The sequence below is a fragment of the Podarcis liolepis genome, assembly GCF_965112155.1.
Source record: "Podarcis liolepis genome assembly, chromosome: 16".
Lineage (NCBI taxonomy): Eukaryota > Metazoa > Chordata > Lepidosauria > Squamata > Lacertidae > Podarcis > Podarcis liolepis.
In genome coordinates this window covers 17,024,133-17,050,213 of record NC_139567.1, presented here as the reverse complement: position 1 = coordinate 17,050,213, position 26,081 = coordinate 17,024,133, and the positions used below count along the sequence as shown (strand labels likewise).

The window sequence follows — 26,081 nt, the reverse complement described above, 5'->3', positions numbered from 1 at the left end:
GGCATCTGGGATACAGTCCAATTATTCGTATGACTTGCATCGCGCCAAATGTGCAGGAGTGTCATAATAACAAAAGAAGACAGCAGGTCTCTGTCTTGAGGAGTTTTCAGTCTAAATGTCAACAAAACAGGAGAGAAGGGAATGGGGAGGTTAAGGGGACACCACCAGGGATGTGTCTGAGCAAGCCCATTTACACCGGAGTAGGTCTCATTTTGACTGGGGTCAGAGGCAGGAGCCCTTTCCCACACTGGTTTAGTTCCCGATCATTTTTTAGGGTGGTGGGGTTTTGAGATCAGCTGCCCTCCAGGCTAGATGCACCCCTCCAGGCCTCCCCTCTCTCTTTTCAGCCTCTGGGATCCTCTGCAGGTCACACTCCTCACCTGCCCTGCTCTGCTTGAGTGTTTTTGCCTGGCTGGAATCATGCCTCTGGCTTGCCTGAAGGGAGAGGCGTGTATGTAACAGGGAGCACACAATGTCCGTGGTACAGCAGCTCCACACACTACCAGTCTGTTTCCAGGCTCAATTCAAAGTGCGGGTTATGACTTATAAATTTCTAGATGGCTTGGAGACAGGCTAACTGAGTGACTGTATTCTCCCATATGAATGTGCCCGGGCTCTGAGATCTTCAGGGAAGACCCTTCTCTCTGCTCCGCCCATTTCTGTTGACCCACCCACTTTTGCCTTTGGCGGCAGCAATGGCATGTGGCCCCTGGAAGGTTGCTCTAAAGGGGATGTGGCCCCTAGGGCTGAAAAGGTTCCCCCATGCCTTAGGTGAGTGGGCAGGACCTGCCCTACCCCATGGCTTCACTTCTGACTCAAGCCTGTAGGATCTGTCCCCAATGCTATCCCTTCACACACACAAAAACAAAGTTCAAGAATTGATAACCCTAATAATAATAACATGTGGAAAACACACAAAGAGAAAGAACAGGGGTGGTGAAGTTTCACACAGATAACTAAGTACCTGTAGTTATCAAATGTACATCTTAAACTTACATTTCAGCACTTCACAAGGCATGTTCTTCTGATCCACTCCACACACACACACACACACACACACACACACACACACACACACTATCCCAGGCTTCAAACAAGTGGCTCATCCGTTGATCACTTTGATGAGCTGCTACTGAGCACGAAATGTGTGTCTTTATTTCCACCTGACACCAGTTGGAGAGGCTGCTGAAGAGATCAGTTCCAGGCTCCTTATCTATCTGGCAGTATCAGCACAAAGGATCTTATCAAACGGCAATTACCCGGCCCAGCTTTGAACTAATTGGCTCACTGGAGTCCAGTCATGTTACCTCCAACCTGCATGTTGTGGGTGTTCAGAGCAGGAAGAAGAGATCAGGGAGCCAGCCCACTTACCTGCAATTGCACACCCCGGGGAACCCCAGGAGAGAGCGGGGAGCTGTGGAACGTCCCAGGCAAAGGAGACCTGCAATTCACAGAGATGGAAAAACAACTAGCTAGCTAGCTGAGAGGCCATTTTCTTGTAGCCACTGTATGACTTGGGGTGTGGGCAGCAACACCAGCAAGGGGGATGGATCCAGGAGGCTTCAAGCATTCCTATCTCCCCAGTGCCTCCAACAGACACAGGTTCTAAGGTTTCTACAGACTGGGGTCCACTGATACCACCTGTCCATAAGCATTTTTTCACTGGGTGGTGGATCTGACCCCAGAGACCTCTCTGGGGTCACTTTCCTCACCTTTGAGGAAGTGCACAGCCAGAAGTCACAGGAACTGGTGGACTTCAGCCCAGGTTTGTTCAGTACCAGCAAAATCACCAAGTATTCCCAAGGCAGTTTACTTGAAGAGTCTCTCTAGTTTTGAGATGGAATTTTCTCAGACCAACAGGAGAACCAATACCTAGAAAGTATCTTTAACCTGTAGATTGGCTGTATCTTTAGCCTATGGATCGGGTTTTATTTTGGTGATTGTCTTGGAGAACCGTTATGGTTGTGGAGCAAGATACGAGGCTGGCAAAACAAATAATTCCATGGCTCTGCAGCAAGGATGGTGGAAGAGAGACATCTATTTAAATTAAATCCTGCTTTTCCTGTAAGGGGTTCAGGGCAGTTCTTGCCCCTCCTGCATTTTATTCTTACATCAACCCCTGAGGTAAGTTGTGCTGAGAGATGGCTGAATGATTTGAACTCAGATGTCCCTCCTTCTAGTTCAATGCTCTGATGTAGACTTCCGCAACCTGGAGGCTTCTCGATGTTGTGTGACTACAGCTCCCATCATCCATGACCATTGGGCATGTTGGTTGTGGGTTACAGTCCAACAAAGGGCACTAGGTTTAGAAAGGTTGCTCTAACGTTTGGCTCCACAGTCTCTGTTTATGCAAAATTTACTACTACCATAACTGAGGAAATGCACTCACCAGTCATACTGAAGATGGCAGACCTTTCCAGGTTTGAAATGGTTAATTCACTACTGGGGTATCTATACAAGCCATGCCAAATGGAGTAAGGTATTCTCTCTTCTCTCTCCAGCAGAAACTATTAGGGGATATGGATTACAAAGACTCTGATTTATCCAAACAAAATGTTGACTTTTTTGTTCAACTTGAATATTTTCCGCCAAATTGATCATGGCATGCTGTGACATCACAGTAGCTTGGCCAATAGCTAGGGAAATCTCCCATGTGCCAGACAAAGGAAGCCTAACACCGCCATGTGGACAGACTCGTTACTACTACCAACAAGCTGTTGATTAATACTGTACCACCAAAGTGTTGTGCAGAACATAAAGGTAGCAAGACTGTTGTCTGGATGGTTTAATCATGAAAGTCCTTCGTCTCCAAAATATTATGGGCAGGAGATTACTCTCTAGATCCAACTATGCCACAATAAATGCAAGTACACAATGAGAGGAGTGGGGAGGAATGTTTGTATAAAAAGACTCCGGCCACTTTATGTGAAACAGGGTACATCACTCTGCACCCTCACCTTTAATATACAGTGGTACCTCAGGTTACATACGCTTTGGAGAACAGAAATTGTGCTCCAGCTGCACAGTGGCAGCAGGAGGCCCCATTTGCTAAAGTGGTGCTTCAGGTTAAGAACAGTTTCAGGTTAAGAACAGACCTCCAGAATGAATTAAGTACTTAACCCGAGGTACAACTGTACATACAAAAGGGATCCTGTTTGGCAAGCACAGCTCCTCACAATTGCCGCACTGAGAGGGCTACAGAATTTTTCTCCATCAGGACCAGACAGTGGTGCCATCATCACAGGACTTTAGGGCAGATGCCGGGGGAGGGGGGGCACACAACAGAATGAGCAGGAAGAACATGGCAAGACTGGCTTCCCATAATCTTAAGTAAATGAAGAAATGCATACAATATCTAAAGAGCACATACACTAGATCATTAAATCCAGAGTCAGTATCATCAGTATAAAAACACCTGGGATCACTGCCCTGTATGAACTAGGTTGCCTTCGTTTCATAACCAAGCATCCATCACCCAAAAAGATAAGTGAGGCATCTCCTTCCCACCTACTGCAATTAGTGCCTGTTTGTCTCTGTGACTTCAGATAATGTTTAGAAAGAGATTGGGACTTAGGTTCCCCCCCCCCCAAAAAAAAATGATAAAAAGGGAAGAGAGATGTAACGGAAATGCTGCTGGGCTCCTGTGGGACTTGGGTAAGTTTCTTCACTCTGCAGAATGATAAAGATATGTTGCCCTGATCAGAAGCAGATAAGCAGGCAAGCTGATTATGTAGCGTCCCAGAGGCAAGGCCTAATCTAGGAGTCTGTTTGTTAACTACCAGCCTTTTTTGTGATATTTGGTTTGCATAATGTGATAATGTAACACAAGAGCTTTTTTAAGGTGGAAAGGAACCTAGATTCAGGAGGGAAAGGCGGGGAAAACACTCCGCTTTGCTCTCGTCGTCTGTACAGATCATCGGTTCCTATCAGTACAGATTGCTTGACTTTGCAACGCGCTTTCATGTCTTCCTGGCTTCATGTCTTCCTTGCAGTGCATATACCCTTCTCAACAGCCTTGAGAGATAGGTTCCCACTTTACAGAGAAGGAACCAGGACTAAATGATAACAGCTGCCTACAGTTCACACCTAAGGGACGCGGATGGCGCTGTGGGTTAAACCACAGAACCTAGGACTTTGCCTATCAGGAGGTTGGCGGTTCGAATCCCTGTGACAGGGGGAGCTCCCGTTGCTCAGTCCCTGCTCCTGCCAACCTAGCAGTTCGAAAACATGTCAAAGTGCAAGTAGATAAATAGGTACCACTCCAGCGGGAAGGTAAACGGCGTTTCCTTGCACTGCTCTGGTTCACCAGAAGCTGCTTAGTCATGCTGGCCACATGACCCGGAAGCTGTATGCTGGCTCCCTCTGCCAATAAAGCGAGATGAGCGCCGCAACCCCAGAGTCGGTCACGACTGGACCTAATGGTCAGGGGTCCCTTTACCTTTTCCAGTTCACACCATATACAAAAATCACAGGTGAGCTTTAAACACAGGTATCCTGGCTCCACTCTCTGGGTGCTGGACCACCTGGGCCCCACCAAAGGTAAGAGCACCAAAAATCTAGCTAGCAGATCTGCTATGGTTTAAACCATGGGTAGGCAAACTAAGGCCCAGGGGCCAGATCTGGCCCAATCACCTTCTAAATCCGGCCTGCGGACGGTCCGGGAATTAGCGTGTTTTTACATGAGTATAATGTGTGCTTTTATTTAAAATGCATCTCTGGGTTATTCGTGGGGCATAGGAATTTGTTCATTCTCCCCCTCAAAATATAGTCCAGCCCCCCACAAGGTCTGAGGGACAGTGGACCAGCCCCCTGCTGAAAAAGTTTGCTGACCCCTGGTTTAAACTATGGGTAGGCAAACTAAGGCCCAGGAGCCGGAGACGGCCCAATCGCCTTCTAAATCTGACCCACAGAAGGTCCAGTCAGCATGTTTTCACATGAGTAGAATGTGTCCTTTTATTTAAAATGCATCTCCTGCTGAAAGCGTTTGCTGACCCCTGGTTTAAACTGTCTGGAGGGCTTAGCTATTCCTTCCATGGAATAACCTTTACCTTTACCTTTACCTTTTTTTTATTATTCCTTCCCTATTGGTCAGTGGGCTTCGCTTGTAAACAGCCGCTCAGCTGTTGGCTCTGAGGAGTCTGGAGATTGTTCTCCACAGGCAAGATGAGCTTTACGAAAGTTGGCTCTTTAGTCCCATTCAAGGCCAGAAAATACTAGCCTGGGATCATAGGTTTTCTGCAGCTGCTAATGTAAGCAAAAGGATTTTTCCCCCCCCAGGTTCTTGCAATAGCAGATACTCTGCCCTGCACTGTATGATTTTAGCCAGCCAGTTGCTACCACCCTTTGCCCGTCTGCCCCCTCTCCACCCCATCGTCCCTCTGTCCCTGTTCTTCATCCCATCCATTCCACCACTGGGACTGGATTTTCAGTTATATTCATATAAATTCTTGCCCATCTCTATATTCTAGAGCAGCCTTCGCTGCCCCTCTCCACAGTTTTGAACTACAGTACATCTTCCACCAGCCCTGTCCAACCTGGGGGGAGGGGGCGCAATTTGAGGGCACCAGGTTGTTAGATTAAACAGCCTTGGCTTATCCTTGACATTGGTCATTTCTCCACCTCCAGAATGGCCCTCCCAGGTAATGACTAACCTCTATCTGCCCCACCAGGCTAAGACACCTTCCTCCTCATCCAGTGATCAACAGAGGTCAAACACAAGTAAGTTGGTGGATCCCCTTTTACTCTTTGTTAGGTAGGAACTGGAAAAGAGATTAAGAACAAAATGCCAAAATGAACTGCTTTTGAATTTATTTTTTAATTGGGATGGGGGGAATGAAAAAGTTACATATGTGGGTGGTGTTAATTATAATTGTTACCTACCTGTTTCATATATGTTACCTTATCATTATATCACTTGTACAGAGCTTGCTTTTTGCCATATGGGGGAAGGAAAATATTGCTGAAGCTGCTAATAGCAACAAATTGAATTAGGCAGTGGGGATGTGGCTGCAGGGAGAAATCCAGGAATTGGCCTTGGAGTCTGGTGTTTCTCTCCACTAAACAGGTGCAGGAGGAGACAAAACATGTCTAGCGTGTGTGTGTGTGTGTGTGTGTGTGCGCGCACACACACACACACACACACAAAGTGCCCCAGGCAGATTTGCTTACATGGTTTTGCTATCTCACTTGCAACTTCTGCAAACTTAAAACCAAAAAGTGGTGGTGGGAGGGAGGGAGAGCCATACATGAGAAACCGGAATACAATTTGATATTCCAAATACAGACAGCATTACCACTTCCAACACAGCAGACATTCAGGCCAGCTCCGATTCTGCCAAAACAGAATAAATACTGCAATATTACCTTTGATTTAGGTCATTTAAAGCAGTGCTTTATGCAAAAAAAGGGGAGGAGCCAATCTAAAATTCCAACAGCATGAGACCTGATCCCTTGCATATTTACTCAGGAGTAAGCCCTCTGGTCTGCTTTCTTCTGTCAATCTAAACAATAGGTATATGTCTCCAACCGCTGCCTGTAAGTCTGAACTCGGAATCTGCTGTTATACAGTGGTACCTTGGGTTACATACGCTTCAGGTTACATATGCTTCAGGTTACAGACTCCACTAACCCAGAAATAGTACCTCGGGTTAAGAACTTTGCTTCAGGATGAGAACAGAAATTGTGCTCCAGCGGCGCAGCGGCAGCGGGAAGCCCCATTAGCTAAAGTGGTGCTTCAGGTTAAGAACAGTTTCAGGTTAAATACGGACCTCCAGAACGAATTAAGTACTTAACCCGAGGTACCACTGTACGCACTTGCATGTTCTGGATCTGAGACATCTAGCACTCAATTTAGCCATTTGCAAATCACAATAAAAGAAACTAGTGAGATTCTGCTGTATTTGATTACGGTAAGTCTCAAGAGCTGAATACTTACTGACAATGAATTAATAAATAAATGACAAATATTGCTGGGCCCAAACAAAAGGGCTCTCCAGCACAACTCCCCTTTTCAAGCTCACTAGCTCACAGCAGACTTAGGCAGTTTTACCGACAGGGGTCCTTAGGAGTCAAAGCACTTAAGCTGGCATGCAAAACACTTTGCTTTCACCAAGCAAGCCCAGCCCTTGCCAACCATTGCATGGTTTGGAATCTTCAAAGGCATTAGCTGACCAGAACATCAAGGAAATTTGGGAAATATTTAGGATTTCACAATGGCAGGGAGGAAGGCCATTCTTAAAAACAGGAGTCTCCTGCTCAGCTTATTACGGAGTTCATCTGATGGCCCTCAGCATCCTTCATTCATGGATCTGAAGCTGAAATTGACAACTGATAATTTTAGTTTCAGCCACTTTTTTCTATACAGTATAATTAATATTCCCTCCAGCCTTTTCCCTTTCCTTTTTCTTCAGAACATAATTGCAATGAAGAAGAGTTGTTGTATAACAGAGGATCAACGAAAGATCTTCTACATCAGGGATGGGAAATATGAAGCTGCCCAGATGTTGTTGGACTTCCAGTGATGATACAATGGGCTAAAGGTTTTGGATATAATACTCAGTTAGAATCTTGGGAAAGGTTGTGGAATTTACTGCATGCAGTGCACTTAAAGAAAATATTGTGAAAATGATGTATAGATGGTATTTAACACCAGCTAAATTGGCTGAAATGTACAAGTGTTGGACAAGTGTTCCAACAATGAGTGTTGGAAATGTAAAGAAAGGGATGGTATCTTCTACCACATGTGGTGAGCTTGTAAAGAGCTAAAGGATTTCTGGGAAATGGTATATAATGAGTTAAAGAAAATGTTTAAAAATACTTTTGTTAAAAAACCAGCAGCCTCTCCATTGGGGATAATGGGTGAAGAGAGACCAAGGGAAGATAAAAGACTGTTTCTGTATGCAACAACTGCGGCAATAATTCTTTTAGCCCAAAAATGGAAACAACAAGAAGTACCAACGAAAGAAGAGTGGCAGATGAAGATGATGGACTTTGCAAAACTGGTGAAGCTGACAGGAAAAATCCAGAACCAGCATGATCAAGCATTTCAAAAGGACTGGAGAATTTTTTTTACGATATTTGAAAGATTATTGTAAGCAATTAACATCACTAGCAGAGTTGTCTGAAGACCTGTAATGAGAAATTTTGAGTTATTTTGTAATAAGTGTAATTAGAATTGGAAAACACAGTGCAATGATATAAGTGTTAATTTTGATAGCCATGAGGCGGGAGGGAAGGGAGCTGATAGGCTCTAAAGAGCCAAGGTGATAGAGTGGATAATGATGATGTGAATGTATATAATTAAATGGAAAGTAAATATATATATATATATATATATATATATATATATATATATATATATATATTATATAATATATTATATTATATATATATATATGATTTATATATGATGTTGTTGGACTTCCAACTCCCCTCAGTTCCAGCTGAAGTTCAATCACATCTGGAGGGTCATGGGTTCTCCACGCCTCTTATGCAGGGAGGCCATTACCACACCCCATTACCACACCTCTTCTTTTCCAATTTTTTAATCAGCATCTGATTATTCATTTCTTTACAGTCAAATCCTGGTTGTCGAATATACAGTGGTGCCTCAGGTTAAGTACTTAATTCGTCCCAGAGGTCCATTCTTAACCTGAAACTGTTCTTAACCTGAAGCACCACTTTAGCTAATAGGGCCTCCTGCCGCCACGCCTCCTGCCGCCACGCCTCCGGAGCACAATTTCTGTTCTCACCCTGAAGCAAAGTTCTTAACCTGAAGCACTATTTCTGGTAAGCGGAGTCTGTAACCTGAAGCGTATGTAACCTGAAGCGTATGTAACCTGAGGTACCACTGTAATCTGTTCTGGAAGTCCATTCAGCTTCCGAAATGTTTGACAGCATCCTGCACTCAAGCAGAAGCCATGTCGGATGGTCGGCTTCTGAAAAAACTTTTGGAAATCAGAGCATTTACTTCCGGGTTTTCGGCGTTCGGGAGCCGAAACGTTCCAAAATGGAGTGTTCGGGAGCTGAGGTTTGACTGCATTCATGTTCATTTCGTCATGGGCATGTGTGCTGCTCATGTATCGTATATTGTCAAATTTCGGCCACAGGAGTGGAGGCAGGGAATGGGGTTCTGTATGGGATGGAGGAGGAGCACTCTCTGTCTTGAGGGGGTGGGGGAAACCTGGATGAGGACCAAGGGAAAATGATGAAACCAAGAGATTGTGCTCTGCTTTAAAAAGGAATTCATTATACTACTTCTCACCCCAAAGCACCTCTTCTTATCTACCTTGTTCAGAGATGTGTATATATATATATATATATATATATATATATATATATATTCGACCTCGTCGAAACGTCGCCTAGACACCCCAACTTTTACACGGGAAGACACCCGAGGACACCAAAACCTGCATTCCTGTACCCGTGAAAATCTACGAAAACAAATATATATATATATATATATATATATATATATATTCATACCTGCAGGTGGATAGGGGAGACTCTTTGATCAACTGGGATTACAGCAGCATTACGAGCTTTCAAACAACAGTAGGTGCCTGGGATACAAAACTGGGTCACGTACAGTTTGGTGCAAGAGAAATTCTTTGATGCATAACGAGGGAGGAGGGCAAAGCGAGAGAGAGAAAAGAGGACCAAGGAATTCCCTGTTGTCTAGGACTTTCTGGATACTTGGGAGGAGATGTCCTTCCTTGTGCATGATGGATCCTGCCCCTGAGTTGTTCAGAGCTGCTTGTCCCGCCACACAGCTGAATACTATAGGGCAGGGGTGGCCAACTCCTAAAACACTGCAATCTACTCGCAGAGTAGTTAAAAACTGGCAGTGATCTCCTCACCTTTTTAGGGGTTCAGGTCAAAGTTGTTGAACTTTTTTAGGGAGGAGGAAAGCCTCGGTTTTGGGGGTGTGGGGAAAACAACTTGGGCTTTTTTTAAGGCGTGCCAAAGTTGTTGAGCTTCTTTGGAGGGGAGCCAGTGATATGCCAGTGATCCACCACAGACGTCCAGTGATCTGCCGGTAGATCACGATCTACCTGTTGGGCGTGCCTGAACAGCAGCATGTCACCAGCAGCAGAAGAAGAACAGCAAGGCCTAAATCAGTGTATATCACCAAGAAACAACGCCTGCGGCACCCAGGGGGGCTGCTGCAGCTCAGTGAAAAAACACTTGGTTTGCATGCAAATGGTCCCAGGATGGATCCCGGGCAGCCCAGACAGAGCTGGGAATGTCCTCTGCCTGAAACCCTGGAGAACCATTGCTGCCAGCCATTGTAGAAAATACTGGAACAGATAGGCCAATGGAAGCTTCCTGTTTTTGCAAGGTGAGGGGAAGTCCTGCTGCGTGCTTTATTGAGAAGAGCTTTTTGTCAAATTCAGGACTCATCAATGCTTTGGTATTTTTCTTCTCCCAAGTAAGGTTGAGGGATGTTAGGCCATAAAACAGCCAAATGACAGCATGGTTTGAAAATCATATGGATTTTAATGAGGATCACAGCAGCATTTTAAACAAAGCAAAAATAATAAAAAAATCACAGCAACAGCAACAAAAAGTTCCTCAGACTACACTAAATTAGCCCCAGAGGTGATTTTTGGCCCACACCAAAAGGCTGGTAAAAAAGAAGACAGGTAGATCCACTCTCCATATCTCACAAGCTGTTTCTTTGCTTTTGGTCCAAGCTGGAAGTACTGCTGGAAGCACAAGAAGAGTCTGACAGGATCAGACCAAATGCCCCCCACCCATGTATTCTGTGTCCACCAGTAGCCATTTTAGAAGCTTCCAGAAAGCAGAAAGCAGGAGGCATGGAGATAACAGCTCTCTCCTCATTGTTTGCCTCCAGTACCTGGTATTCAAAAGCAAACTGCCATCTAGTTATCATGAGTGGTAGCCATCTCCACCTGGAATTTGTCTAAGCTATCTTTCAAAGCTATCTTAACCTATCCATTCTTAAGGAAATCAGCCCTGAGTGCTCACAGGAAGGACAGATCCTGAAGCTAAGGCTCCAATACTTTGGCCACCTCATGAGAAGAGAAGACTCCCTGAAAAAGACCCTGATGTTGGGAAAGATGGAGGGCACAAGGAGAAGGGGACGACAGAGGATGAGATGGTTGGATAGTGTTCTCAAAGCTACCAGCATAAGTTTGACCAAACTGTGGGAGGCAGTGGAAGACAGGAGTGCCTGGCGTGCTCTGGTCCATGGGGTCATGAGGAGTCAGACACAACTAAACAACAACAAGATAGTGGCCATCATCACATGTTTGGGGAAGCAAATTTCAAACACTGTCTGGTGACATTGTACTTTTTTGTGTCCATCCAGCATTGCTGCCAATTAATTCCATTGGGTAAGCTTGAGTTGTAGGAGGGGTGTTATCAGGGAGGGAGGAGGTCTCTTTCTTCATCTTTTCCACACTGTCCCCAGTTTGCTTGCCAGGAGCAGCATGGGAATTTTGCAGCAGGGCCACCAAAAGCTACTTCATGCCAACAAAGGGCAACTTTCCTGCCCCCTCTCTGTGCTTCAAAGATATTCAAGCCCAGCTGTACCCCTCTCCAATTAACCTGAGCTAACAAAATGAGTTCAAAGATCTCATTCAGGTACTTAAACAGCCGCCTTATATTTGAGCTCCGATTCTGCTCAAAGCATGACTGGGCTACCCTTGAGAAATGAGAGTCCCTTCCACATGCTCTGCCTCCTTTTTTGTATTTCCCCCATCTCTTTCTCTGTTGGCAACAAATCAAAAACACGACACCCTCATTTGTTAATAATAATTACACAAAAGAAATTTTAAAAGGCATTTCTCTCTTGATATTTCAAATCGTCTCTCTTTTTAAAAAGTCCCATAATTATAAAGCCTCTCCCTTGCCCTCCCCCGCCTCCACATTCCCTCGGGACACTTCAGAGAGTTATTCCCACCCACTGGCTTTTTTTTGTCTTTAGACTCTAAGTTTAGAGCGAGGTTCTGACAGGCTCCCAGTGACTCTGGAAAAGCAATGGTATCAGATGGCTCCTTATAGGGGACTCCGAGAAAGGCAGGAAGGTGGAAGGTCAAACACAAGAGATCTTTCTGACTTGAGAAGGAACCAACAAGGCGCTAATTGGTCTGAGGAGGAGGCAGCAAGTCCAAAGCACAAAGCGGGGAGAAACAGCCTCTGGAACAAACATTCTGAAAAAGCAAAACTTTGAGGATAGCCACAGTCTCCAGAGCTGGCAAGAGACATAAAAGGCAGTGCAACCTCATTGCGGGCTCATTGATATGCAGAGGAGATTGGCAGAGGGCTTTGGAAGATGAAAGAGGGACACAGCTGCCTTGGGATAAGGACAGTTTCCAAACACCCAGTTTCATGGCCAGTCTCCACCCAAGGGATGATGTAGCCAACAGGAGGTGGCAGGTTTCAGAGTTGCCATTTTTCAGGATTCTCACTCAAAGTCTAGTATCTAAAGGTGTTTCATTAGCCTTCCAGCTGCTAGATCTCTGATCTGTTGAGCTGTCATTAAAGAAGCAAGTCTCCTGGTTTTGTAGCAGGAAGGAAGACGTGACAGAGAATGGAGTCCACATCTTTTGACACCAGTCGACACTCCCCACCCCTCTTGAAAGAGTTACTATGCCCTCCAACTTTTAGCAGAGGAAAACTGGAAGAGAAGGAGCACCAGACCAAGAACGCTTAGCTGATTACATACTTTTGTTATTGTTCTATATATTCTTAATATGCTGCCTTTCATCCAATGGATGCCCTTAAACTGGCTCACAAAGTAACATGCAAATGGAAAATGCAAATGAAACTTTTGCTACCACCCTTTGCCCTTTGAAAATTCAAGACAACTTCTTAACCCTAAAAAACAACCCTATAAAATAAAATAAAAAGTTGTAAATACAACTTTGATTAACACAACGAGAAACAATATTATGGAGAGAAGATTGCACATGGGTGAAGGGAAGCAATGGGTCGGAGGGAGGAAGGCATAGGGAGGAAGGCATAGGGCAATACTTGGAAAATTGTTAAGGATACATAGGTGATTTAAGAGGCTAAGAACAAGGAGTTAAAAGAAGAAGACTAACATTAAAGATAGAAAAACAAGGGAATTTGAGAAGAATTTGGTACAAATGAAAATATGTGAGCCATGTTTTTGCTTGTATTCTGGTTTATTTTGGATGTAAAGTCTTCTGTTGAAAAGACTGTACATAATAAAATTAAAATAATTAAAAATAAAATAAAATAAAACACTGATGTTGGGAAAGATTGAGGGCACAAGGAGAAGGGGATGACAGAGGATGAGATGGTTGGACAGTGTTCTCAAAGCTACCAGCATGAGTTTGACCAAACTGCAGGAGGCAGTGGAAGACAGGAGTGCCTGGCGTGCTCTGGTCCATGGGGTCACGAAGAGTCAGACACGACTAAACGACTAAACAACAACCACAACAAAATAAAATGAGCAGGAATTCCCACATGTCTCAAAAGGACTGGTCCAGGACATGTTGCTGATCGAGGCAAAGCAGAATATGCCCTCCACATTCTCCTCCTTTGCCTCAATGCCACCACCTGTCCTACAGTGACTAGAGGTGGCCTGGGGAAACCCCAGCAGGCCGATGGAGACCGAGGAACAGGTGGCAGGGGTAGGGCAGAGGAGGTGGAGAAGGAAAAGATGAACAACAAGTACAGGAGGCAGTGAGCTGCTCCTCAGGGTGTGGATCTGCCACCCCACCTAACTGTCCCCAGCCTGCTACATGAGGCAGGCTGGTCCTGCACCTTGACTGCTCCATTGGGCAAGTGGTATAGCTGGGTCCAGAGGAAGAGTTAAGCAAATAGACAATCTGGCCCAATCTGTAATCAGCACTAGGGCGGAAACAGTTGGAAGAACTCCAGTGCCTGTGTGTGTGTGTGTACACACATACATGAGACATCTTCCAAAGCAACTACTCCAATCCAAACTTAAAAATGGCAAATCTTTTAAAAATGTAGTACCGTGGTACATACACTTCAGGTTACAGACTCCTCTAACTCAGAAATAGTGCTTCAGGTTAAGAACTTTGCTTCAGGATGAGAACAGAAATTGTGCTCCGGCGGCACGGCAGCAGCAGGAGGCCCCATTAGCTAAAGTGGTGCTTCAGGTTAAGAACAGTTTCAGGTTAAGTACGGACCTCTGGAACGAATTAAGTACTTAACCCGAGGTACCACTGTATAAACACCGACAACTGGGAAACACTTGCCTGTGGGCGCTCCAATTGAAGAACAGCCTTTACCAAAGATGTCATGGATTTTGAAGACACACAAACTCAGGACGAAAGGGAGAAATGTGCTAAGAGGAAGGCACACTTGGCAAACCCTCACTGTGACCAACTCCCACCCAGAAACCTATGTCCCCACTGTGGAAAGAGGTGCGGAACCAGAATTGGCCTCCACAATCACTTATGGACTCACTGTTAAAACCATGTTCATTGAAGACAATCTTACTCAGCTACGAGTGATCACCAAAGAAGCAGCAGCAGCATACATACATGGGACAGTGGCCTACAGGGATGAGAAATAGGGCTTGCCCCAGGTAAATAGGGCCAGCAGTAGGGTAGAAGTTACTGATTTCTCTGTGCTAAAGGCAGCGGTCAGTAATCCATATTCTGTAGGTGGGGATGCTTCAGATGAAAGAGCCACATTTCTGTGGGTCTGTTTTTTATTTTGATGGCAGCTGTTTCTATTCTTGCAGATCCTATTAACTGCACTCGTAATTCAAGAGAGAAATCATGCAGAGATCTCACATCTGTATGCAGCACCATTTAGCTCCATGGAGGGAAGAGAGCCACACATACCAAAAAATGAGTATGTACACAGATCTGTACAATGGCTGTGTACACTGTATGTACCCTGAATAGGGCCATGCGATAAATCGCCCTATCGTTGAATACCAGTATTGAAATAACATCGTGATAAGTGTTTCAACAAGGCAATATACCGGGTAAACAAAAGGTGGAGACTTGACAGCTTCCCAGGGGGTAGCTCAGTTGGATTGATACTTTACATATACTTTGCAGATAATTTGCAGGCACCGGGTGTCTCCTGATAAGAAATGAGGATAAGCCCTCTCGCAAACCAGCAAACTCTTTCAGCTTCATAGGTATCTTTCCATTTAGAGCTCAGCTAATTATGCAGAGCCTGCTAACAATCCAGGAGGAACTGCCCATGACTAGACAATCAAAGATCCAGAGGCAAACAAAGAGTAAACAAACAATGTAAACAAAGAACTGGAAAGCACTTACCGTATTTTTCGCTCTATAACATGCACCCGACCATAACACGCACGTAGTTTTTTAGAGGAGGAAAATCCGTAGGCATGCCACCCGTAGGCATTCCCTCCATAACACACACAGACATTTCCCCTTACTCTTTAGGAGGAAAAAAGTGAGTGTTATGGTGCAAAAAATACGGTATTTCTTCTCTCACACTCACCCCCTCCAGTGAAAAAAAGAGGGGGAGAGAATTTTATTATTATTATTTTCTGGTGGTTTTTATGTTGTTGGTTCCCCCTAAATAGCTTTCCTCTATATCAAAAAAGGTTAAAAAAGACTTTTTAAGGATCTATCTTTTTGCTTGCTTGCTTGCTTGCCCTCCCTTCCTCCCTTTGATAAAAAGGGAGAGATTGGTTGGATGAGGGCTGGGGGCTTCGGGGGGGGGTGGAGGCGAGAGGTTTTAGCTAGCTGCCATGCTATGGGCGGCATTTAGAAGGCAATTGGGCCGGATCCGGCCCCTGGGCCTTAGCTTGCCTACCCATGCTCTATAGCCATGGTGTGGCTTTATTTTCCCCCTCATCCCACCCATCCCTTTGCATGCCCCCCTCCAGCTACTCTCCAGTATTAACTCCAGACATATGGTGGAGCTTGAAATCTCTTCCTCGCCACCCTCCCCTTTCCCTGTTTCTCAAACGAACTCCTTCAAGAAACGAATCTTTCCTTTGCTGCTACACAAACACTGAAATTTCACAGGATCTCCCCGGGGATGAGACTCTGCCGAGTGAGCACAAGCCGCTTTCATGTCTCCAAGTGTATTTAATGTAGGGGACTCTCCGCAGTTCAAGGACATTCATATTTTTCAAGATGGGGGGAAAGAAGCAAAAAAAAAAAAAAGTATATATGGTTTGAAACAAAGTTTTGATCCCTAAAAGAAACAGACTCTTAAACAGACCTGATTGATAAAACATCACACTTCTGCCGATTAAAGCTGGAGGCTCAGAAGTTTTCGGGAAGAAAGCAGCCATTGATTTTGGTGCAGAGTTTCCATTACATTGCTGGAATAAGAGTTGGCTGTGGCTTTAAATATTTATGATTTAGAGGGGCGGGGGCAGCAACTTGTTGGTGGGGGGCAGAGGAGTGGGAACGGTAAGAAAGGAGGCTGCTCTTGCTGATCCCACCATCCAGGGCATCCATTTTACAGAAACAGCTTGGCCGCTTTGATGGCTTTGGAACCTGGTGGGATTTCCAGAACAAAACGGACCTTTGATCGATTTTGGCCTTCACTGCACCCAGGGCAAATGCAAGCATGCTCCAAAGGAGCTCTGTGCGTTCCCAGAATGCATCTTGCCTGGGGAGCAATGCAGGGACTGTGTTGTCTGGGCTCTTCTTCCTCTGCTTTGCGAATTGTGCTCCAAAATGGTGGCCGACTTGTGGGGAGTATAAGAGAGTTCATTCCCCTGCCTGCCTGTGGGAATGCCTGGAGACTGGGTGGGATGTGGGCATTGTTGCTAACACAGTCCCTGATTGGTAGGGTTTCCAGGGAAACGGGTAGGTGAAATATCTCTTTGTTATGAATTTTGCATTTTCAAGACTTTCCCCTCCACTCCTGGGTGGAATAGGCATAGAATAAGGGAGCAGCTCTGCAATGGATAAAGGAGCAGCTCTGTTGAGCAATATCCCACTCACCCAGTGAGTAGGCAACTGGGGTACTCTGGGGTAGGCAACTGGGGTACTCTAGATGAAGAAGAAGAAGAAGAGTTTGGATTTGATATCCCGCCTTTCACTCCCTTTAAGGAGTCTCAAAGCGGCTAACATTCTCCTTTCCCTTCCTCCCCCACAACAAACACTCTGTGAGGTGAGTGGGGCTGAGAGACTTCAAAGAAGTGTGACTGGCCCAAGGTCACCCAGCAGCTGCATGTGGAGGAGCGGAGACGCGAACCCGGTTCCCCAGATTACGAGACTACCGCTCTTAACCACTACACCACACTGGCTGATGATGCTGGACTATGGCGCCTAGAATCCTTGACCACCGGCCACATCAGTTGCTGGTACAGATGGGAGTTGTAGTCCAACAACACTGGGAAATCACAACTGTAGATAACCCAGAGTACCAAACTGTCCTGCTGCAACAAGCGGTTGTGATGACTAATAAGACTGCCACGCATATCCCAAAAATGGTGGTGTGCCATATATTATTTTATCATTACTACCTGCCCTGGAGGCCAGGTGGGAAAATGGAAAGCAATCACTGCAAGACGTTTTTAAAAAGTCCCAAAGCCCATAATCAAAGACTAATCCTAAAAGCTTTCTTTTAACATTTTATTATGCTTCCAGAGCTGTTTTTTTCCTTTCATCTAAGACTCTGCCATTTAGTTATTCTAGGATTATGGAAGCCATCAGGCTATGAAAGAAAGCAAAAAAGATTCAATTAATGAGCACGTAAGCAGGTGTCACCCCCCCCCCAATCTATCCTTCCTTCCTTCTATAATTTTTTTTCTGAGTTAATTTGGAAGGCAGAGTCTATAACATTAGCTCTTTGGCAGGCTGGGATGCTCATTTTCCTTCTTAAATCAATCTTTTTTTCCTAAATGAAGTTGAGATCCAATTTGCATAGATACATTTAACTATTGTCCAGGGTGCTCACATGTGTAAGGGAAAGTGTTTGAAAATGAGCAAATGCTCATAAACTTGCTCTTTTATGCTTTAGCGCCTTATTGCTATGCAGAGGTTCTTTCACAGTGGTCTAAGAACATTTGATTCCCTCCTTCCCTCAGTCATTTTGCACACTACACTCTGCAGGTGATGGAACTGTGGAGTGGAAACATTACTCATAGTAGGTGACCACCCCTTCCTCCCAGGAATTAAATTTATCTCTCCTTTGATCAATGCTAACAAAGAATCTTGCAGCACCTTAAAGACTAATCCGAAATTTACACTGGCACAGGGTTTCATGAATGGAAGTCCAACAGATGTATTGGATGAAGTTGTACTCTAGTCCACTAAGGTGCATGAAATAATAAAAAGAGAAAATGTTGGTTCACAAGAAAAAAAGAAAAACAAAGTGAACTAACTATACTACATATAACTGTGTGTCATGTTGTAAAGGTATGGCTCCATCATAGATTATGGGGTTGATGATATTTGGTTGTGTATAAAAAATGTAGTTTGGACTTCTTTTTTAACCTATTTTTTACTAAAGATTTCTTGGTTTACAAAAGTATGTGCAATGCCTCTTTTTTTCAAGTTACATTTTCTACAGATCAGTTTCATTTGTTGAGGCACTAGTGTTACATTAGGAAGAAAAGGGGGAAAGAGGTGGAGGGGGCATGATGAGTTGGGGTGGGGTTAGGTGGCAATGTTTCTATTTTACTTATTGTTTGTGTGGGGTTTTGTGTCAGCGTCACTTGTGCAGGTTCTCTTTACTATTCGCTTGTGTTCCTTTGGTGGTGAGAGAGGTTGGGTTGATCTAGGGCAGGCACGGCCAAACTTGGCCCTCCAGATGTTCTGGGACTACAACTCCCATCATCCCTGACCACTGGTCCAGTTAGCTAGGGATGATGGGAGTTGGAGTCCCAAAACATCTGGAGGGCCAAGTTTGGCCATGCCTGACCTAGGGTGTGGTTGACTTTTGAGACCGTCAAGAACTCAGCTTCACATTGCCTCTTCCTAGGTCGTGATCCACTTTCCACCTTAGTCCCAAACCTGTCAAGCCTCTTTTTCAGTCACAGGGGTACCTACCTGAATCTGGGGCTGGTTCTGTAAAGTAAGAGCTCATCTGCGTTTGCTCCCAATCACAGTCTCCCATAACACTGGAACTTGGGAACATGCAATGAAGCTGAGGCTTAGAAGAGTCAAGATGGACAAAAACAAGTTCTTCACACAACACACATAGTTAAACGATGGGATTTGCTCCTGCAGGAGTCAGTGATAGCCACCAACTTTGTTGGCTTTAAAAGAGGATTAGACAAATTAATGAAGAAGGATCCTGAAGGAGCGTCTCCACCCCCATCATTCTGCCCGGACACTGAGGTCCAGCGCCGAGGGCCTTCTGGTGGTTCCCTCACTGCGAGAAGCCAAGTTACAGGGAACCAGGCAGAGGGCGTTCTCGGTAGTGGCACCCACCCTGTGGAACGCCCTCCCACCAGATGTCAAAGAGAAGAACAACTACCAGACTTTTAGAAGACATCTGAAGGCAGCCCTCTTTAGGGAAGCTTTTAATGTTTAACAGAACATTGTATTTTAATACTCTGTTGGAAGCCGCCCAGAGTGGCTGGGGAAACCCAGCCAGATGGGCGGGGTATAAATAATAAATTCTATTCTGTTCTATTCTTATCAGTGGCTACTAACTGCAGTGGCTATGTTCTACCTCTGAATATGAATTATACAGGGACGTCAGTGGGGCGAGTGCTCTTGTGCTCAGGTCCTATTTTTGGACTTCCCATAGGTATCTGGTTAGAATCATAGAATCATAGAGTTGGAAGAGACCACAAGGGCCATTGAGTCCAACCCCCTGCCAAGCAGGAAACACCATCAGAGCACTCCTGACATATGATTGTCAAGCCTCTGCTTAAAGACCTCCAAAGAAGGAGACTCCACCACACTCCTTGGCAGCAAATTCCACTGTCGAACAGCTCTTACTGTCAGGAAGTTCTTCCTAATGTTTAGGTGGAATCTTCTTTCTTGTAGTTTGGATCCATTGCTCCATGTCCGCTTCTCTGGAGCAGCAGAAAACAACCTTTCTCCCTCCTCTATATGACATCCTTTTATATATTTGAACATGGCTATCATATCACCCCTTAACCTCCTCTTCTCCAGGCTAAACATGCCCAGCTCCCTTAGCCGTTCCTCATAAGGCATCGTTTCCAGGCCTTTGACCATTTTGGTTGCTCTCCTCTGGACACATTCCAGTTTGTCAGTGTCCTTCTTGAATTGTGGTGCCGAGAACTGGACACAGTACTCCAGGTGAGGTCTGACCAGAGCAGAATACAGTGGCACTATTACTTCACTTGATCTAGATGCTATACTCCTATTGATGCAGCCCAGAATTGCATTGGCTTTTTTAGCTGGCGCGTCACACTGTTGGTTGCTGCTGTGATAATTGGGTGCTGGACCAGGTGGTCCACTGCCTCTTCTTACATTCTTCTAGCTCCATCCTTCACAAATTCCCAAGAGGAGTTCAACATGATGCACCATCCTGGTAGGAGGAACTGCTTTGGGTGTTGTTTGTAGACTGAAGGATATACATTGAAACAAGCAAAAAACTTTTAAATTCCAGTGTTGGGTTTTCTTTATGTTAAGGTGGTCATGGTGCTACTCAGAGGTGTATGTTTGCAGTTTGACCTACTTAGCTGCACACCTGTGTTCTCCTGACTATTTGACTAATTAAAAGGGGAGTTACTTTCTGCACCAGATGCAGGAAGGGATGTGATAGGATAATTGATTATTTGAAAACTGTATTTAAGTTGATTAAATGTTTTGTAAGCTGCTGGTGAGGAGGAGTGATGGCTTGCAGCTTTTGACTGTTATGTTTTTGAAAATAAAAAGAAGCAAAGATATTGAGGACAGCCTTTTATTTCTTCGCCCCAGTCATTGCGCACACTCTGTGTCAGTGCTAAAGTCCAACACCCAGAACATTTGAAGGGTGGGGAAATGAGAAGCACAAGTGGGGGTTACTGAGGTGGGCGCTAATTTGTTTCTTTCACCATGTCCAGGAATTGTGCTGCATCTGAGGCATTTCAGGGAAAGCAAAGTGAGGGCTGCATAAATTTGAGTGTCCCTGCCTCAGCCCTGCTGGCGAAACATAGGAGATGAAGTGGGGGAGGGGAGCCAAAGGTAGATTGAGTGTCAAAATGACATGCTAGTGAACACCTAATGGGGAAAAAACGGATTTTGCCAAGCACAACACTAGCCGAATGAGGCTTCTGGCGGAAAAATAAAAGAGGAATCTCCATCATGTCCCATCTGGTTCTTCCAGAGCAGAAGATACGACTTTACCAGAGTCATCCGATCCAGAGGCCTGTCTCTCAGTGCAGGCCATTGTCATAAATTATTCACTGATTGTTGAATAAAGCAATGGCCCTTTAAGAACTGCAGGGAGCAGAGCCAAAGAACCACAAGGCTAACCAAATTTTATAAGGTCTCCGAAGGCTTTGGCACATCATTGAAGCAGCAGCTCTTCTTGCCATAAGGGTCCTTTGCCAAAGGCCAAGTAAGGGGAATTTGTGAGCCCTGAGGAAGTGGTGCTGATTGGGCCATGAAGGTTGTTAGATTTTCCCCACACTGATTGGCTGGCATTGAAATGCAAGTATTTAAGTTCCATTGCTGAAGAATTTCAGCATTGTGGGTGTTCCTTCTAACAACCTGAAGGCACATACTACCTCCCAACCCCCAATCTTCTTTGTGTTTGCCTTTCTGGCTCTGATGTTGGGGGTTTGGTGCCAGGAAGGAGGCAAGCTGCACTTTCTGCCTTCCCCAGGGCTGGGGCCAAGAGAGAGAGAGAAAGCAATTTGAATTTGGCTAATGCTTATTTTTCATCCCAACTTGGCAGCTGGAGGAAGAGCCAGTTAGAAATTGAAATGGAGTGGGGAATATCAGATTTGGCAGGTAGGAGAGGTTAGGACAGCTTGCTGAACTCTCATTGCTTTGACATCATGGCGTGAGAGAGAGAGAGGGCTGGATGGCATAGCTGGGTGGATGCTCAACGGCTGTCATTTTCCTTCGGGCATGGTTGCTGGCTTTGCCAACAGCGGCATCAGGATAACACAGGTTCTCCTCCATCATCACCCTCGTTTGCTTATTTAAATGTTACGGCAATTTTAAAATATGCACAGCGATGGTATTAATAAGTCTGTGGCCTATTCCAATCCAGCCATTGTGGCTTGTCTGTGCATCATCCTTGCAAGTGAGAAGCCATGGTCCTGATCTGATTCCACCCTGGTTCTGCTCTATTAGCTTTGCCTGGACCTTGCAGACCAAGAATCACGAACCATTCTGCTCACACTTACTTCCATTTTACCTACTAGAACCTAGACCTCAGGAACATGGCTCTACCGCACAGGCCACTATGCCACTTGCCCCAACTTCATCTCGCCTCCTGGGATGATCAGAGGACAGTGTCAGAGACTGGCAGGAGCCCAAGGAGTGGGGGGGGGTGATGTGTGGGCCAAGGAGACAGGTTGGGAGGAGGATGATTCTGGGGAAGGGGACCAGGAGCAGGAGACCATGCAGCCAGAGACAGGGGTGCAGGGGGCAAGAGAAGAGCTACAGAAGGTTCCAGGGCCAGGAGAACCTATGGAGCTCCAGGAGAGAGGGTGGGGCTTGAAGCAAAAGAAATAGCTAGAGCAACCTCTAAAGTGGAGCCATTAGTTGCTTCAGCACACCACATCATCCATGGAGTGTTAAGAAGATATTGGGGTGTGAAGCTAGACTGTTGCCCCAACTGTCTGAGATGTGGTACAGGTTTGCAGTCAGGCGTCCTGGCCAACAAGACCTCAGAATGGGGAAGGGTGCACTCAAGGTCCCTCCCCAGTGAATGTAGTGGGCGGTCAGTTTCACACAATGCATCCTGGTGCTGAGCCATTTAGGGCTTTGAAGGCCTTCAATCTTATGCCTGGACTTAGGCTCTGTAAGAATTAGATTTACCTGCCTTCAGAGGGAGTCCTTCCCTTGTGTTTCTGCGTGAGTCACTGATATGGGCATGCCTCTCATACTGAGAGGCGACAGGCACATCCTATATTGAAGGCAGATCAACCGGCTGAATTACCTGCAATATCCAATGGCAGACGATTAGAAGGAAGGGCAGGTCAGAGCAGCAAAGTACTCAGAGAGGCATCAGATAGCCTCTTCTAAGGCCTTGGAAAGCCTGTGTAAGTATTTATTTCCTCGGCCTACCATTACCTCTCCAAAAGAGCATGGTTTGAGAATGGCTGTCCTAATAAGATCAGGGTGGTCTGGGAGCCCACCCACAGCCCTGGCAGTCTTTGACGTGATCATCAGGTGCTTTCTCGCGAGGGTGGCTGTTCTTTCATGCAGAGGAGAGCTGAAGCATCAAATCAATGAAGCGTTCAGATGGAGAGAAAGCTGAGCTGGGCGCCGCATGTGATTTATGATTTCACAGGCTGTCTGAAATGCTGTGATCGAGTTTCTTATTGTAATGGTCTCTCGGTGAGCAGTATCCAATTAGGTGACCCCCCCGGGTCTCTCCTATCGATTTTGTGCAGGGTGGGGAGAATTGGCCCATTGTTTTCTCATTACTCTTCTTTCTCTGGTAGTTGCGCTATCTTCACAGGGATGAGATGATGCTTTGCGAGGCACTGCAGGTGACCCCACAAGGAGTCAGAGAGAAAGTGCAGGAGGCTTCGGGATCTGGGAGAGGATAACTCATTGTCTGGCAGGAGTGGAAGTAATCACTGCAGTGGGACGGGGGGGGGGTGAGGAGGCAATACAAATGCCATCTTGCCATCTTCCTTCCTGGGTTTCTTTTTCATTATTATTATTTAATTATGTGACTCTCAATTAGCAAAGCTGTGTTTATCTGGCCAAGGATGCAGGGGCAAGAAGAACCAAAGCTGTTGGGTCTTTGTAGCCAAGACCATCAAGGGAATACTCTCCCATGAGTTCTCTGAAGACACAAGGCTAGTGGAGAAGCATGTTGGTGAAGCTTTGAATTCTGCCATCTGTGGTTTCCAACAAATGCTATTCACAAACATGCTTTCTCCAGTTGTGGAGGCAGAACATAGTCATCATGGCTAGTAGCCATTGATAGCTTTACCCTCTGTAAATTTATTCAATCCTTGTCAAAGCCACCTGAATTGATGGCTACCACTGCCTCCATAGTTTAACCATGTGCTGTGTAAAGTGGTACTTTCTTTAATTTGTCCCGAATCTTCCAGGATTCAGCTACATTGAATGTCCATGATTTCTAGTGCTATAAGTGATGGAGAAAAACATGCTTTTTCCTGTCCACTTTCTCCATACCATGCATAATATTATACACTTATATCATGTCACCTGCTACTCTCCTTTTCTCTAAAGTAAGGAGTCCACAATGCTTCCACTTGAAAGTAACTTCAGGTCAAGCTTTCAGAACTCATTCAGATGGGCCTTTAGCTCCCTAACAATTAATCAATGAAGACAATGATAACCAGTGCTATTTTTCTAGAAAAAGAGTTGCCGGAACTCAGCATGAACACCTCTCTCATTCTCTTCAAATAGCACCCACCTGAAAGGTGCCAGAACAGAGTTCCAGCAAGTTCCAGCTGAAAAAGTGCCTTATAATAATGTAGGGTTAAAAGATACTGGGATGCACCTCCTTAACAACAATACTGTTGCTAGAACCAGTACTGCACCATTGTTGTTCTATAGAGCCCTGCAAAGAATTCTAATTGCCATCCCTGACCTCCTGCAGGGGAGTAAAGGAAAGCCTTTCCCTAATTAGGGAACCAAATGTTCATCGTAGGCTTTCCTGAATGCACTTTCTGTACATTTCAAACCATATGCTGTGGTGGTGGAAGGAAGTGGAAGGGGGATATTAAGTAAGACTTCAGAAGCCATCGCAGGTTGATTAAATAATCATGGACTACCCACTGCTGCTTAGTACAGAACAAACATGTAATAAAAAAACAAGGCTGCAATTGATTCACATAATTCCTTACAGGAAAGGTTTTCTATCAGGCTCGTGTCTGAAAAACTAAAAAGGGAAAAGGGGGTTTCCAGGGAGGAGAACCTGAATGAGATGGGTGCAGAAGGACATCGTCACTATGGGTCCTGTGGAGTTGCTCACAAGCAGGTCAGTTGTTGCAAAGCCACAGAGAGCTCCTAATGAGCCAATTGCTCCAAAAAGGGCAAGATGTGAATGGAGCCCCTTTGATTATCTACCAGCAGGCCACCTTTCCAAGACTCTTCACCCCTTTGAAGAACTAGGGCCTCTTAAATGGTGAACCTTCTGGTCTGAATATGGGTAGTTCTCCTACGCTCCTTGGCCTGGGGAGACCTGTGGCACTTTCTGAGTTTTTGGATTGGTGAGGTGTTGGGGGGTATAGAAGCCAACTCCTAGTGGCTGAGGTCCCTTCACCCCCCAATAAAATATTTGAGGGGACTGCCCCCCAAAGTTGATGGGCATTGCCAATCAAATGTTCTGCATGTGTCACATCTTGTGGCTGATTATGTTGGGTGGGGCTTACCTGCCCCCCTATATTTTATTCAAGTTGGCACCCCTGATCTCAGAAAGGCACCTGTGAGGATGCAGAATTGAGACTGTAGCCTCTGTCTTGGAGTCCTGGTAACTGCTGGGCTCTGAGGTTGTGATACATCTGTCCAGCCAATCCAGCACCACCATTCCTTTGGGAGAGGTGACCACCATTCTAGGACCGATCAAATCTGACACTTTAAAAGGTTTTACTCTACCATTTCACCCAAAGTGCAAGTTGTTTGAACCAAGGAACCAGCATGATTAGGGTACTTTGCACACCACAAACTTCTGCAAGTGAGATTGGACAGTCAAACAAGATCTCTCCAAGTTGAGCTACATGTGCACTTTTGTCAATGCTGCCTAATGCCAAGTCATGTTAAGTCCAGCATATGGGAGAACTGGATCCTCTCTCCCTCTCTCCAAGGCACAAAGATCCAGAGTAGAAGTTTGCAGCTGCTGCTTTCGCTGCAGCAGAAGCTTTTTCCTTCCCAGTTGATCTGTGTCCTTCTTGGACTGAGGTGCCCTAAACTGAGAATGCTGTGCAGTTCTTGAAAAAGTAATGCTTCTTGATACCACCTAAAGGGGAAGGGGCTTCTTCGGAGGCTGCTGTGGGATGATGGCACCTTCTAGGTTTCTTTACTAAGCCCCCCCCCCCAGAT

General features: G+C 45.4%; 1 long non-coding RNA gene across 1 annotated transcript; it reads right to left on the bottom strand.

The window, feature by feature from the left end:
- LOC310696118 lies at positions 1 to 25,530 on the bottom strand. The gene is made up of 3 exons (XR_014520440.1): positions 25,466 to 25,530; positions 1,372 to 1,441; positions 1 to 111 (listed from the first exon to the last, which is right to left on the bottom strand). It is a non-coding gene; the product is annotated as an uncharacterized lncRNA (long non-coding RNA).
- Positions 25,531 to 26,081: the final 551 nt, after the last annotated feature.